The following is a 13,155-nucleotide window of genomic DNA, read 5'->3' as shown; positions in this document are numbered from 1 at the left end:
TAACCCTACCTGGGAGGTCGAGCTCGCCTGGAGGTCGAGCTCGCCTAGAGGTCGAGCTCGCCTGGAGGTTAAGCCTGGGGGGTCGAGCTCGGCTGGAGGTCGAGCCTGCCTAGAGGTCGAGCTCGCCTGGAGGTCGAGCTCGCTCGGGTGTCGAGATCGCCTGGAGGTCGAGATCGCCTAGAGGTCGAGCTCGCCTGGAGGTTAACCCTGCCTGGGAGGTCGAGCCTGGATTGGAAGTTAACCTTGCCTCGGAGGTCGAGATCGCGTGGAGGTCGAGCACGCCCAGGGGTCGATCTCGGGTCGAGCCTGGCCTGGAGGTCGAGCCTGGCTGGAGATCGAGCCTTCCTGGAGGTCGAGCTCGCCTGGGGGGTCGAGCCTGGCCTAGAGGTCGAGCCTTCATGGAGGCCGAACCTTCCTGGAAGTCGAGCTCGTCTGGAGGTAAAGCTCCCTGGGGGTAGAGCTCCCTGGAGGTCGAGCTCGCCTGGCGGCCGAGCCTGCCTGGAGGTCGAGCTCGCCTAAGGGGTCGATCTCCCTGGAGGTCGAGCTTGCCTGGAGGTCGAGCTCGCCTAGAGGTTGAGCTCGCCTGGGGGTAGAGCTCCCTGGAGGTCGAGCTCGCCTGGGGGGTCGAGCCTGCCTGGAGGTCGAGCTCGCCTAGGGGGTCGAGCCCCCTGGAGTTCGAGCTTGCCTGGAGGTCGAGCTCGCCTGGGGGTAGAGCTCCCTGAAGGGTCGAGATCCCCCGGAGGGGTCGAGCTCGCCTGGAGGTCGAGCTCGTCTGGAGGTTAACCCTGCCTGGGAGGTCGAGCTCGCCTAGAGGTCGAGCTCGCCTGGAGGGTCGAGCTCGCCTGGGGGTCCAGCTCGCCTGAGGGTCGAGCTCGCCTAGGGGGTTGAGCTCGCCTGGGGGATCGAGCCTGGCTGGAGGGCGAGCCTGGTATGGAGCTCGACCCTGTCTGTAGGTCGAGCTACCCTGGGGGTCGAGCTCGCCTGGGGGTCGAGCTCGCCTGGGGGGTCGAGTTCGCTTGGGGGGTCGAGCCCGCCTGTAGGTCGAGCCTGCCTGGAGGTCGAGCTCGCCTGGAGGTCGAGCTCGCCTGGAGGGTCGAGCTCACCTGGGGGGTCGAGCTCGCCTGGAGGTCGAGCTCGCCTGGAGGTTAACCCTGCCTGGGAGGTCGAGATCGCCTGGAGGTCGAGCTCGCCTGGGGGTCGATCTCGGGTCGAGCCTTTCCTGGAAGTCGAGCTCGCCTGGAGGTCGAGTTCGCCTGGAGGTCGAGCTCGCCTGGGGGGTCGAGTTCGCCTGGGGGGTCGAGCTCGCCTGGGGGGTCGAGTTCACCGCGGGGTCCAGCTTGCCTGGGGGGGTCGAGCTCCCTGGAGGTCGAACTCGCCTGGAGGTTAACCCTGCCTGGGAGGTCGAGCTCGCATGTGGGTCGATCTCGGGTCGAGCCTGGCCTGTAAGGCGAGCCTGGCTGGAGATCGAGCCTTCCTGGAGGTCGAGCTCGCCTGGAGGTCGAGCCTAGCCTGGAGGTCGAGCTCGCCTGAGGGGTCGAGTTCGCCTGGGGGGTCGAGCTCGCCTGGGGGTCGAGTTTGCCTGGAGGGTCGAGCTTGCCTGGGGGGGTCGAGCTCCCTGGAGGTTGAGCTCGCCTAGAGGTCGGGCCTTCATGGAGGCCGAGCTCGCCTGGAGGCCGAGCTTGCCTGGGAGGTCGAACTCTCTGTAGGTCGAGCCTTCATGGAGGCCGAGCTCGCCTGGAGGTTGAGCTCGCCTGGGGGTAGAGCTCCCTGGAGGTCGAGCTCGCCTGGAGGCCGAGCTCGCCTGGAGGGTCGAGCTCGCCTGGGGGGTCGAGCTTGTCTGGGGGTCGAGCTCGCCTGGGGAGTCTAGCCTGGCTGGAGGGCGAGCCTGGCCTGGAGCTCGACCTTGGCTGGAAGTCGAGCTCGCCTGGGGGTCGAGCTCGCCTGGGGGGTCGAGTTCGCCTAGGGGGTCGAGCCTTCCTGGAGGTCGAGCCCGCCTAGAGGTCGAGCGTGCCTAGAGGTCGAGCTCGCCTAGAGGTCGAGCGTGCCTAGAGGTCGAGCTCGCCTAGAGGTCGAGCTTGCCTGGAGGGTCGAGCTCGCCTGGGGGGTCGAGCTCGCCTGGGGGGTCGAGCTCGCCTGGAGGTCGAGCTAGCCTGGAGGTTAAACCTGCCTGGGAGGTTGAGATCGCCTGGAGGTCGAGCTCGCCTGATGGTCGATCTCGGGTCGAGCCTGGCCTGGAGGGCGAGACTGGCTGGAGATCGAGCCTTCCTGGAAGTCGAGCTCGCTTGGAGGTCGAGATCGCCTGGAGGTCGAGCTCGCCTGGGGGGTCGCGTTCGCCTCGGGGGTCGAGCTCGCCTGGGGGGTCGAGTTCGCCTGGGGGGTCCAGCTTGCCTGAGGGGGTCGAGCTCCCTGGAAGTCGAGCTCGCCTGGAGGTTAACCCTGCCTGGGAGGTCGAGCTCGCCTGGGGGTCGATCTCGGGTCTAGCCTGGCCTGGAAGGCGAGCCTGGCTGGAGATCGAGATTTCCTGGAGGTCGAGCTCGCCTGGAGGTCGAGCCTGGCCTGGAGGTCGAGCTCGCCTGGGGGGTCGAGTTCGCCTGGGGGTCAAGCTCGCCTGGTGGGTCGAGTTCGCCTGGTGGGTCGAGCTTGCCTGGGGTGGTCGAGCTCCCTGGAGGTTGAGCTCGCCTGGAGGTCGGGCCTTCATGGAGGTCGAGCTCGCCTGGAGGTTGAGCTCGCCTGGAGGCCGAGCTTGCCTGGGAGGTCGAACTCCCTGGAGGTCGAGCCTTCATGGAGGCCGAGCTCGCCTGGAGGTCGAGCTCGCCTGGAGGTTGAGCTCGCCTGGGGGTAGAGCTCCCTGGAGGTCGAGCTCGCCTGGAGACCGAGCCTGCCTGGAGGTTGAGCTCGCCTAGGGGGTCGAGCTCCCTGGAGGTCGAGCTTGCCTGGAGGTCGAGCTCGCCTGGAGGTTGAGCTCGCCTGGGGATAGAGCTTCCTGGAGGTCGAGCTCGCCTGGGGGGTCGAGCTTGCGACGTGTCTCGCCTGGTTTTTATGATTTGGCGGAGTATATTGGTCTCGAGCCTGCCTGGAGGTCGAGCTCGCCTGGAGGTCGAGCTCGCCCGGGGGGTCGAACTCGCCTGGAGGGTCGAGATCGCCCGGGGGGGTCGAGCTCGCCTGGAGGTCGAGCTCGTCTGGATGTTAACCGTGCCTGGGAGGTCGAGCTCACATGGAGGGTCGAACTCGCCTGGAGGGTCGAGATCGCCTGGAGGTCGAGCTGGCCTGGAGGTTGAGATCGTGGAGGTCGAGCTTGCCTGGGGGTCGATCTCGGGTCGAGCCTGGCCTGGAGGTAACCATTAATACTTAGTTAAACAGGTGCGTTAGCACGTGGTACAATCTAGTATATATATATATATATATATATATATATATATATATATATATATATATCCATACATACATATAGGTATAGCTACTCCATATATTCAATCTTTCATGAAAATTTACTTTCTTTCTCTCTCATTCTCTCTCTTTTCATCTCCCTCCCTCTCAACCTGTAAAATAAAAATTAGATGCTGAATTTCTAAAAAGTTTCTAATATATAGAATTACAAACACACACCAATTTTTGTTGAAAGACCAGCACCAGTTATAACAATCTTGATCAGCGATGATCTAAGAGAAATTGGGCTCTTTGAAGCGATTCGCTAAGATGAAGCCAAATTTCATAACATTTGGTAACATTGTCTCAAACTACTTTTCTTTCTCTTTGAGTTACAGCTAAAAAGAGTTCAAGGATTTCAAATAAAATTAGACGATAAAGAGAGTAAAGAAAGCGCTTTACTTCTATGTTGAAGATGACGATTTCGCCGACCCGTATCGGATCGTTGCTCATGTGTACGAACAAAATGTCACTCTGCACATAATTAAAACAACTTACAACAAAACAACGAAAAGAAAAAAAAAGAGTTTTACAATCAACAATTAATAAAGAAAAGGGCTTTTGAGCAGAGAGGTCAAACAACCGATGAGCAAAATATTTGTATGAGCAAGATTTCAACAAAATACAATTAACTAAGACGGCAAAAAAAAAAACCTAAATTATTATTTTTCACAACACATCATTAATTAATTCATAAACAAGAAAACCCAAATTACCAGAATGAAATTACAGACGATACAATAATGAATAATAAAGGGATTACCCTTGCAAAACCAGGTTCCATGCTATCCTCCTCTATTCTGCAGATCTGTGAGCATAATTAACAAAAAAAAAAATCAGTTGTTCAGTTTAACGGAATGATTTTCTCTAATGAAATTGCAACAAATGAAATTGGGAATCGTATTGTCTGTCTCAGACTCTTTGGAAATCTCTGGATATTTGTTTAGCCAATTTTCAGAAAATTTTAAATTTCCTCTTGATTTTCGAGTAAAGAAATAAGAAAAATTGGAGATTTACCTTAGGATGGCGTTAGATCAAACGTTGAGTTTCTCCCTTATTTTTCTTCTCTCTCATTTGTCTCTCCCAGTGAAGAATTAGGAAAGAGGAGATTCAGAGAGAGAGAAGGAGATCAGAGTTTGTTGTGAATGAGTTTGAGAAATTCTCATTAATTGTTTCTGAGATCTGTTGATCGTATTTGTATATCGTTACATTGTTGACTAGTCTAACAATAATTAGTTGACTAAAGTGACGTGTACATAGCACTCTCTAACAGCCTGGTAACAGACTGGAGGCAAGCACGTGTTTGCACGTGGCACACATCCTTTAGCCTTCATACACCCCCGTGAGCTGGACGATCCTCTGTTCTGAGATGTAGTCGCCGGCTGAGCTCAAGAAAACGAGCTTCAGGCAGTGCCTTTGTGAAAAGATCTGCAAGCTGTTCCTCCGTTGGGATGTAACGCACATCAATTGTTTTGTTGGAGACCAGGTCGCGAACAAAATGGATGTCCACCTCGATGTGCTTAGTTCGTGCGTGAAACACAGGGTTGGATGCGAGAGATCCAGCACCTTGATTGTCGCACCAGACCACCGTCGTCGGCGAATCAAGAGGAACGTCTAGCTCACTCAAGAGCGACCGTAGCCACATGACTTCAGTGGAGACTTGAGCTAGAGCTCGGTATTCGGACTCTGTACTCGATCTGGATACGACCTTTTGCTTACAAGCAGACCACACGGCGAGATTTCCACCGAAGAAGCAAACGTAGCCGGTGGTGGAGCGTCGATCGTCGAGACAGCTCGCATAGTCGGCGTCGGCGAAGGCTTCAAGGACTACCCGAGTTGCAGGGCGAAACATCAGGCCATGGTTGAGCGTGCCTTTAACAAACCGAAGAACGCGTTTACACGCTTTCCAGTGAGTCTCAGTCGGAGCTTGGAGGAATTGACTGAGCTTATTGACGGCGAAGGACAGATCTGTGACGACCCGACTTTTCGGACCGTCTTACTTAACTTACTTTTTAAACCTTAGAAAATTCTTTAGAAAACTTGGAGGAATTTTTTTTTTTTTTTTTAAACACATCGAATCAAGGTGAACTAAAATTTTGAAGATCTTAAAAAGAAACAAAAGCATTAAAGAAACATATAGATTGCATTTCAAAATATCTTGAGAAGTACTTAACGAAAACATAAAATATGAGATACCGATTTTAAACCAAAGATAGTAGCAAAGTAAAACGTAATCCATAAAATAACTTTCAATGAACTAGAAAACCGTAACTTGTAGCGGAAAACATATTTCTTAATAAAGAAAACAAAACCATCAAATTTATTTCTTAATAACTTATAGCGGAAGACTTATTTCGTGAATGGAAACCATGACCCGCCCTCTCGCTATCGACGCCGCTAGTCCACCCTACTCAGTTCTTCGCGAGTTGTTTACCTACAACACAGACGCATAATTTTTTTCGAAAAGATGAGCTTACGCTCAGCGAGAATAATATAAAGCTCACAAAATAAAGTAATGCAATGCATGAACCGTTTATTAGTATTTTGAAACTACTCGGTAACTTGATCTTTCTTTTCTTGATTCTATCAACTTTTAGTTCGGGGTGCCCCTAGGGTAGTCGTACCAATTTCAGTGTACACTTTAGATACGAAGACGTGGGGGTTATAAAGTCCCACACTTCGCTCTATCTTTTAAACTTATTAGGGCCTCGGCCCGAGAAATTTCTCCATTAGAGCCTCGGCCCGGGAAACTTCTCCTTAATACCTCTCGAGGCGATACGACTCCCTTGCTTATCTCTATCTTTTCACTTTTAAGATAACATTACATACTGATATGACATGTACATAAAAACTTTCAAACATATGCTCATACAATACATGACTAAAAAAAATATAAACCATGTACATTCTAAAAAATCTACTTTAACTTAACGCTGCATAGTTGACCAAACATAAATCCAACTACTACAATAAATCACACTATCAAATAAAGAAAAACCTACTCCAACATATAAACCTTTAAACAAACCATAACATGAATCACAAAACATCATATTTAATTTTGAACTAATCTGTGTTGTAGTGAGATTATTCTCACCTGGATATCGGGAGTTACGATCGTAGATCGTCGAAGGAATTGTACGCTATAAGAGAATTGGAACCTAATCGGAATAAAAGACTATTGGGATCAGCTGGGAAAAGTATTCAAGACATATTTTAGGTTCTGGAAATTTTCAGAAACGAGATTAGACGCGAAATTACTAAAATACCCTTGGCTATTAGGGTTTCGGGGAAAAAAACTAACATTCTGGAAAATTCTGGAAAAATTCTAGAAAATCTGAAATAATATTTTAAAAATAAAACTCTGAATCGACAAAGTCAGAATTAGTTTTTAAATTTGAGAAAAGACAAAAATAACGAAATACTAAAATATTAGGATTTACTTTGGAAAAATCCTGATCTGCACAATGAATTTGTAACGCTTGTAAAATAGATCAAAGTGATCCAAAAATTATGAAATTAATTTTTTTGAATAGATGACATACATAAATAAACGTTACAAGAAGAGTTGCATTAAAACAATTAACGTAACTGAATTGGTAAGCGTCTAAATATTGATTTTGAAAATTTGTCAAAACTGTAAAACTGGTACGCGCACTGATCGGACTTTAATCAGAAAATATTCTATATTTTATAAAAATATTTTTCGATTAAGGATTTAGATAGAGGACATCTAAACCTAACTTTTCCAAAAAGAATCGATGCAAAATCACGATTTTTGAAACCACGGTAAGCGTATGAAAATTAGGTTTTGATAAAATCTGAACCAGAAACCATGTTGCTCAAGAAAAAAAAATAAAAATAAACCATACAATAGAAGGTGCACGATTCTACCTTGATTAGGATGAACAGAAACCGCTTCCTAAAGCTTTAGAAATTAGATAAAAAGAATCTAAGAGAATTTGGTGGCTAGGGTTTTTTTTTTTTTTTTGTGTGGGAGAAGAGATATAGAACAGGGGATATGGAAAAATTTGAGCGTGGAGAAGGAAGGGAAAAAGATTCAGCGCATCATAACTATTTATAGTGGCTCTTGCAAAAACCCTAACAATTAAAGATATTTACGTATATAAATATATATATATTAATCAACGCTTTACTGAAAAGAAGGGAGAATCGTTCAAAACAAAATCAATTTATTATTATGTGATATATATATGTATATATATCATGTACATATATAAACGATATATATATCTACGTATATACTACAAGAAAAACTCTCAGGAAGGTACCAGGATACATGTATACACATATGTATATGTTCATAGGTGAACATTAGTTAACACTCTCTAAATTATTTATAAAGCATCACATGCGCTGATATATATTTATATATATATATATTACTTATTTATATATATATATATATATATATATATATATATTACGGAATATGTATATACATATTTTGTAATCTAAAAATATATTAATTTTGTACGTGTATATTCTAACTGATTCTTTCTCCCTTTTTATTATTATTTTTTTCTTTTCTTAACAGATTACAATAATATATCTCTTCCCTTATACATATCTATGAAAAAAAAAATCTAATATATATATATATATATATATATATATATATATATATATATATATATAAACAATCACTGTACTATGCGTCACATATGCATGTATAAATAATAATAATAATAACTAAAGTTTTGTATACATATTTACCCACCAATTATACTAAAACACACATCCTACGTAAGCACACACTTTAAACTTGAAATTTTATATATGATTATGAAATATCTAAAAAAAATTTAATAAGCTAGTTTTCGGGGTTTCACAAGATCCGGGCGTGTGAGAGTCAGATATTGAAGACCCCCAACAAGACTTCTGTACAGCGTCGGGCTTTGACATGGTTCACTACCATCAGCTGCAGAGAACGACTTGGAGGACACCATCGGGGTTGGGTATGGCTTCGAGTCCACGAGATTGGCTTTGACAAGAAGATCGTAGGCGTATTTCGACTGAGAAAGCTTGAGGCCGCTCGAAGTTCGTGAGGATTCAAACCCAAGGAAATGGCTGGACGAGCCTAGAGAACCCAGGGATTTCAAACTGAAGGCAGAGTTGAGGTTGGAAATAACCTTGAGAATGTGACTTTGACTATTCCCGGTGATGAGGATATCATCGACGTAGACCAAGAGGAACAGAGAGACACCTCCATTGTTGAAGAAGAAGAGGGATGTATCACATTTGCTGTTCACAAAGCCCCAATTGACCAGATATTCACGTAGTTTATCATACCAAGCCCTCGGAGCTTGCTTAAGTCCGTACAAGGCTTTAATGAGTTTGCAGACGTGTTGAGGCTTGGTTGAGTCGACGAACCCCGTTGGCTGACGCATGTAGACAGTTTCCTGTAGATCACCGTTTAGGAAGGCGTTGTTGACATCGATCTGTTGAATATCCCAGCCTCGTGTTACCGCTAAAGTGATGATAATTCTCACAGTAGGTTGTTTGATTACGGGGCTGAACGTCTCAAAGTAATCAACGCCGGGTGTTTGCTGAAATCCCTTCGCAATGAGTCGGGCTTTGAACCTGCTTATAGCACCATCAGGCTTGTACTTTGTTCGAAATACCCATCTGTTGTCCACAAGAGACATGTCCGATGTGTGAGGAACCAGACGCCAAGTGTTGTTTGCTGCTAGCGCTGATAATTCCTCGACCATGGCATTCTTCCAGTGAGGGTCTGCGATGGCTTCAACTACAGTGTAGGGCTCAGGTGTAGTGACATGGTTTAAGAGACCAAAGTGATCAGGTAGTGTTTTTGGTTTGAAGGTATTGACTCTGGCTCTTGTAGTCATTTGATGGGATGAATTTGTTGCAGGTCTGAACATTTGTGGTATTTGAGATGGGATTGGGTTATTATGGCCGTGGGAAATTACTATTTGATTATCTGCAGGGTCAGGACTTGGAGTGGGTGAATGTCTTGGGCTATTTGGGGAGTTGGGTGGGTTGTTTTGTGTGGCAGATGGTGATGGTGATGTGTCTAGGCTGTTATCTGATGGATAATGTGGTGTATTGTGGGATGGCAGAGAAATAGGACATTCATTTATGGGAATTTGAGTTGGTGTTTGGTTATGGTATGGAAAGCCATTTTGAAAGGGATAACACTGCTCGTTGAAGGTCACACTTCTAGCAGTATACATTTTTCCAGAAGAGTGTAAGCACTTGTAACCCTTATGTGTGTCACTGTAACCAATAAACACGCATAAGTCTGATCTAAAATCAAGTTTGTTTTTGTTATATGCCCGCAGGTGAGGGAAGCAAGCAACTCCAAAGACTTTTAGAAGAGTGGGGTCAAATTTCTGGTTAAAGACTAATTGGTATGGGGATTTGAATCCAAGTACTGAACTAGGGAGTCTATTCAGTAGAAAACAAGCTGTAGAGAACGCATACCACCAATAGTTTGTAGGCATATGACTTTCTGCAAGAAGTGTCAATCCAAGCTCGACGATGTGTCGGTGTTTCCGCTCCACTCTTCCATTTTGTGGGTGCGTGTGAGGACACAGATGTCTGGTCATTACACCAAGTTGCTTTAGGAGTGGCAGTAGTGCTCTAAACTCTCCTCCCGAGTCGGTTTGGAGGCACTTTAATTTAGTGTTGAAGAAGCGTTCAACATGAGCTTTGAACACAGCAAATGCACTCTTGGCTTCGTCCTTGCTCTTTAGAGGATAGATCCACGTGAACCGAGTGTTGTCGTCAACGAACGCGACATAATACTTGAATCCATCGATGGACGGTGATGGTGAAGGCCACCAAAGATCTGCATAGACCATGTCTAGTGGCGAAGAAGCATGATATGTTGACCTGGGATAGTTTAGATGACAAGACTTTCCAATGTGGCAGGCATCATAGAACTCAACTTCTTTAACAGTGCAATTTTTTACATCCAACTGTTTGATTACATGTGCCAACACTTTGGAGCACGGATGCCCAAACCGTCTATGCCAAATAGTACTAGAATTATTGGCTTTATTGTTGCAGGTAAGATTACAGGATTTAGTAATTGAATCTGCAAGTATTGAATCCTTGATAGTGTTGCTGGTAGTTGATACACTAAAGGCAGTCTTGATGTCATCATCCTTTCCTTTAAGCTTTGACAGATCTAGCATGTACAAATCATCCTTGAGTACCCCTGTTAGAAGAACCTGCCTCGTCATTTTGTCCTTGATCACACAACCATCACAGAAAAACTCAGCAACCACATTGTTATCCTTCGTGAACTTAGAAACACTAACCAGGTTTTTAGTGATTCTAGGTACATGAAGAATATTTTTGAGGATCAATGATTTAGGTTGAGTGTTTATGTGTGATTCTCCGGTGTGAATAATGGGAATAGAATTACCATCGCCTACAATCAACTTGCCTTTCCCTTTGTAATTCTCTGAGATTGCCAAGTGATTGAGGTTTGACGTGATGTGATTCGTGGCACCACTATCAATGTACCAAGACTGGTCATCTGGCATTTCCTCAGAGGCAATGAGAGCTGTGGATTGAGGCTGAGTGGTGTTAGTGGAGCCAGGAGTAGATTGGTATTGTTGATCAAACCTGAACCAACACGACAATGCAAGATGACTGGATCTGTTGCAGATCTGGCAAATCACGCGATTTCCACGACCACCGCGACCTCGTGCTCCTCGTCCACGTCCTCCTCGATTAACTTGATTTCCACGACCTCCACGACCGCCATTGTTACGATTCTCTGACAAGTTTGCAGAGGCTTGTGACAGATCTGCTGTTAGTACCGCATTTTGTTGCTCGAGGCGTGTTTCGTGACATTGGAGGATGAACTGAGCTTCGGCGAGTGACACGAAGTCAGGTCTGGAGGTGAGCATAGCGACTACCGAGTTGTAGTCGGCGTCGAGACCGCCAAGAACATATAGAAGGAGTTCTTCGTCGGTGACGAGCTGATCAGCTGCGGCGAGATTGTCTGCCACCATGCGAATCTTCATTATGAAGTCGTTGATTGACAGCGATCCTTTCTTCATCGTCTGTAGCTGAACTCTGAGTTGAAGTAGACGCATTTTTCCACTTCCGGCGAAGACCTGGATCAAGGTTGACCAGATCTGATGAGAATTAGCGCACCTGGCGATGTGTCCGAGCATAGACACAGAGACGGAGGACATAAGCCATGACATAATGGCTTGATCGGTGCGATGCCATATTCCATAGTCAGGATTGATTCTGACTCTGATCGACGCGATTGTTTGCAGATCGGAGCTCAGACCGCCGGTTGCCATTGATTCCGATCCGGAGCTATCAGCGAGCTCAACGAATTTCGGAGGACACGGCTTAGATCCATCGATGAAACCTTCTAGATCATGTGCTCTTATGGCTGCAAGGACCTGAGATTTCCAGAAAAAAAAAGTTGTCTCGATCGAGCTTCAATGTCGTCGGAACAAGATTTGCTGCGAACGGAAAGACGCTAGCCTGGATCGGTTGAGTAGCCATTGACGTTTGTCGAGTGGCTCTGATACCAAGTGAAGAATTAGGAAAGAGGAGATTCAGAGAGAGAGAAGAAGATCAGAGTTTGTTGTGAATGAGTTTGAGAAATTCTCATTAATTGTTTCTGAGATCTGTTGATCGTATTTGTATATCGTTACATTGTTGACTAGTCTAACAATAATTAGTTGACTAAAGTGACGTGTACATAGCACTCTCTAACAGCCTGGTAACAGACTGGAGGCAAGCACGTGTTTGCACGTGGCACACATCCTTTAGCCTTCATACTCCCTCCGTCTTTACGTTTGTATTTTTTTGTTTTGAACAATGACGGTGGTGGAAAAAAATAATTAAAAGAAAGAGATTCAAAAGAGACTGTATAGTGTATATGGCCACGTAGTTGCTAATGTGTCCACTCCTTTCTCACTTACCCACTAAAATTTACACTTATCTATTTACAGTGTTTTAAAATAAAAACATGATAATTTTTTTTATTCATAGAACAATATAAAAAAACTAATCAAATAATTCATAATTTATAAAATAAGAATATCAATTTAACATTAACATTGTTTTGTTTCAAATATATATCTTAAATTCTTAATCTATGTGCACAACTTACTATCACAAAATACAAAGATCATCTATATCCTTCCCCGCCGCAAGTCGCGGGCTTCATCCCGGCTATTGGAAGGAAATGGAAATTCCATTTCCAATAAGCTACCTTCCATTGCTTATTGGAAATGGTATTTCCATTAGTTATTTTGGTGCCTTCCAATACTTATTGGAAATATAATTTCCGTTAAGCTTAATGGAAATCCATATTTCCATTAATTTCCGATAAGGAATTAAAAAAAATAAAAAAAACAAATTTAAATGGTAAATAAAAGGGATTAAACTTTTAAAATTTTAAAAGAATGTACTAATATGTAAATTGAATTTCATCTTTATTAATAACTTTTTAAAGATATAGTATATTAGAAATGTTTATTTTTCTTCTCTAAAAGTGTTTTTTCTCCTAATGTATTAGAAATCTCACATCAAAAGTGAATAAAAACTAAAATATCAAAATAAATTATAAAATCTTACATTAGTCACTGTATAAACTAATGTTTTTTCATGTTTATTAATAACTTATTTGTTACCAACAAAATAAAAACATTACATATCAAATTTCATATCAAAATAAAAACATATTAAAGTAGTTTTTTTTTTTAA

The 13,155-nt window shown here is 44.9% G+C and overlaps 1 long non-coding RNA gene across 2 annotated transcripts; it reads right to left on the bottom strand.

Moving 5' to 3' along the window:
- Positions 1–3,400: 3,400 nt before the first annotated feature.
- Positions 3,401–4,511, bottom strand: LOC149393086 (uncharacterized). Of its 2 annotated transcripts, XR_016299900.1 has the most exons (5): positions 4,444–4,511; positions 4,190–4,234; positions 3,829–3,900; positions 3,607–3,691; positions 3,401–3,539 (listed from the first exon to the last, which is right to left on the bottom strand). It is a non-coding gene; the product is annotated as an uncharacterized LOC149393086 (long non-coding RNA). The 2 variants fall into 2 exon arrangements; XR_016299899.1 differs by lacking the exon at positions 3,607–3,691.
- Between the last annotated feature and the right edge of the window lie 8,644 nt (positions 4,512–13,155).

The sequence above is a fragment of the Urtica dioica genome, chromosome 6 (genome assembly GCF_054948205.1).
Source record: "Urtica dioica subsp. dioica isolate 48M chromosome 6, U.dioica_male_clone48M_v1_H2, whole genome shotgun sequence".
Lineage (NCBI taxonomy): Eukaryota > Viridiplantae > Streptophyta > Magnoliopsida > Rosales > Urticaceae > Urtica > Urtica dioica.
Note: the sequence above shows the minus strand (reverse complement) of the source record. Positions and strands in the feature narration are given on the sequence as shown.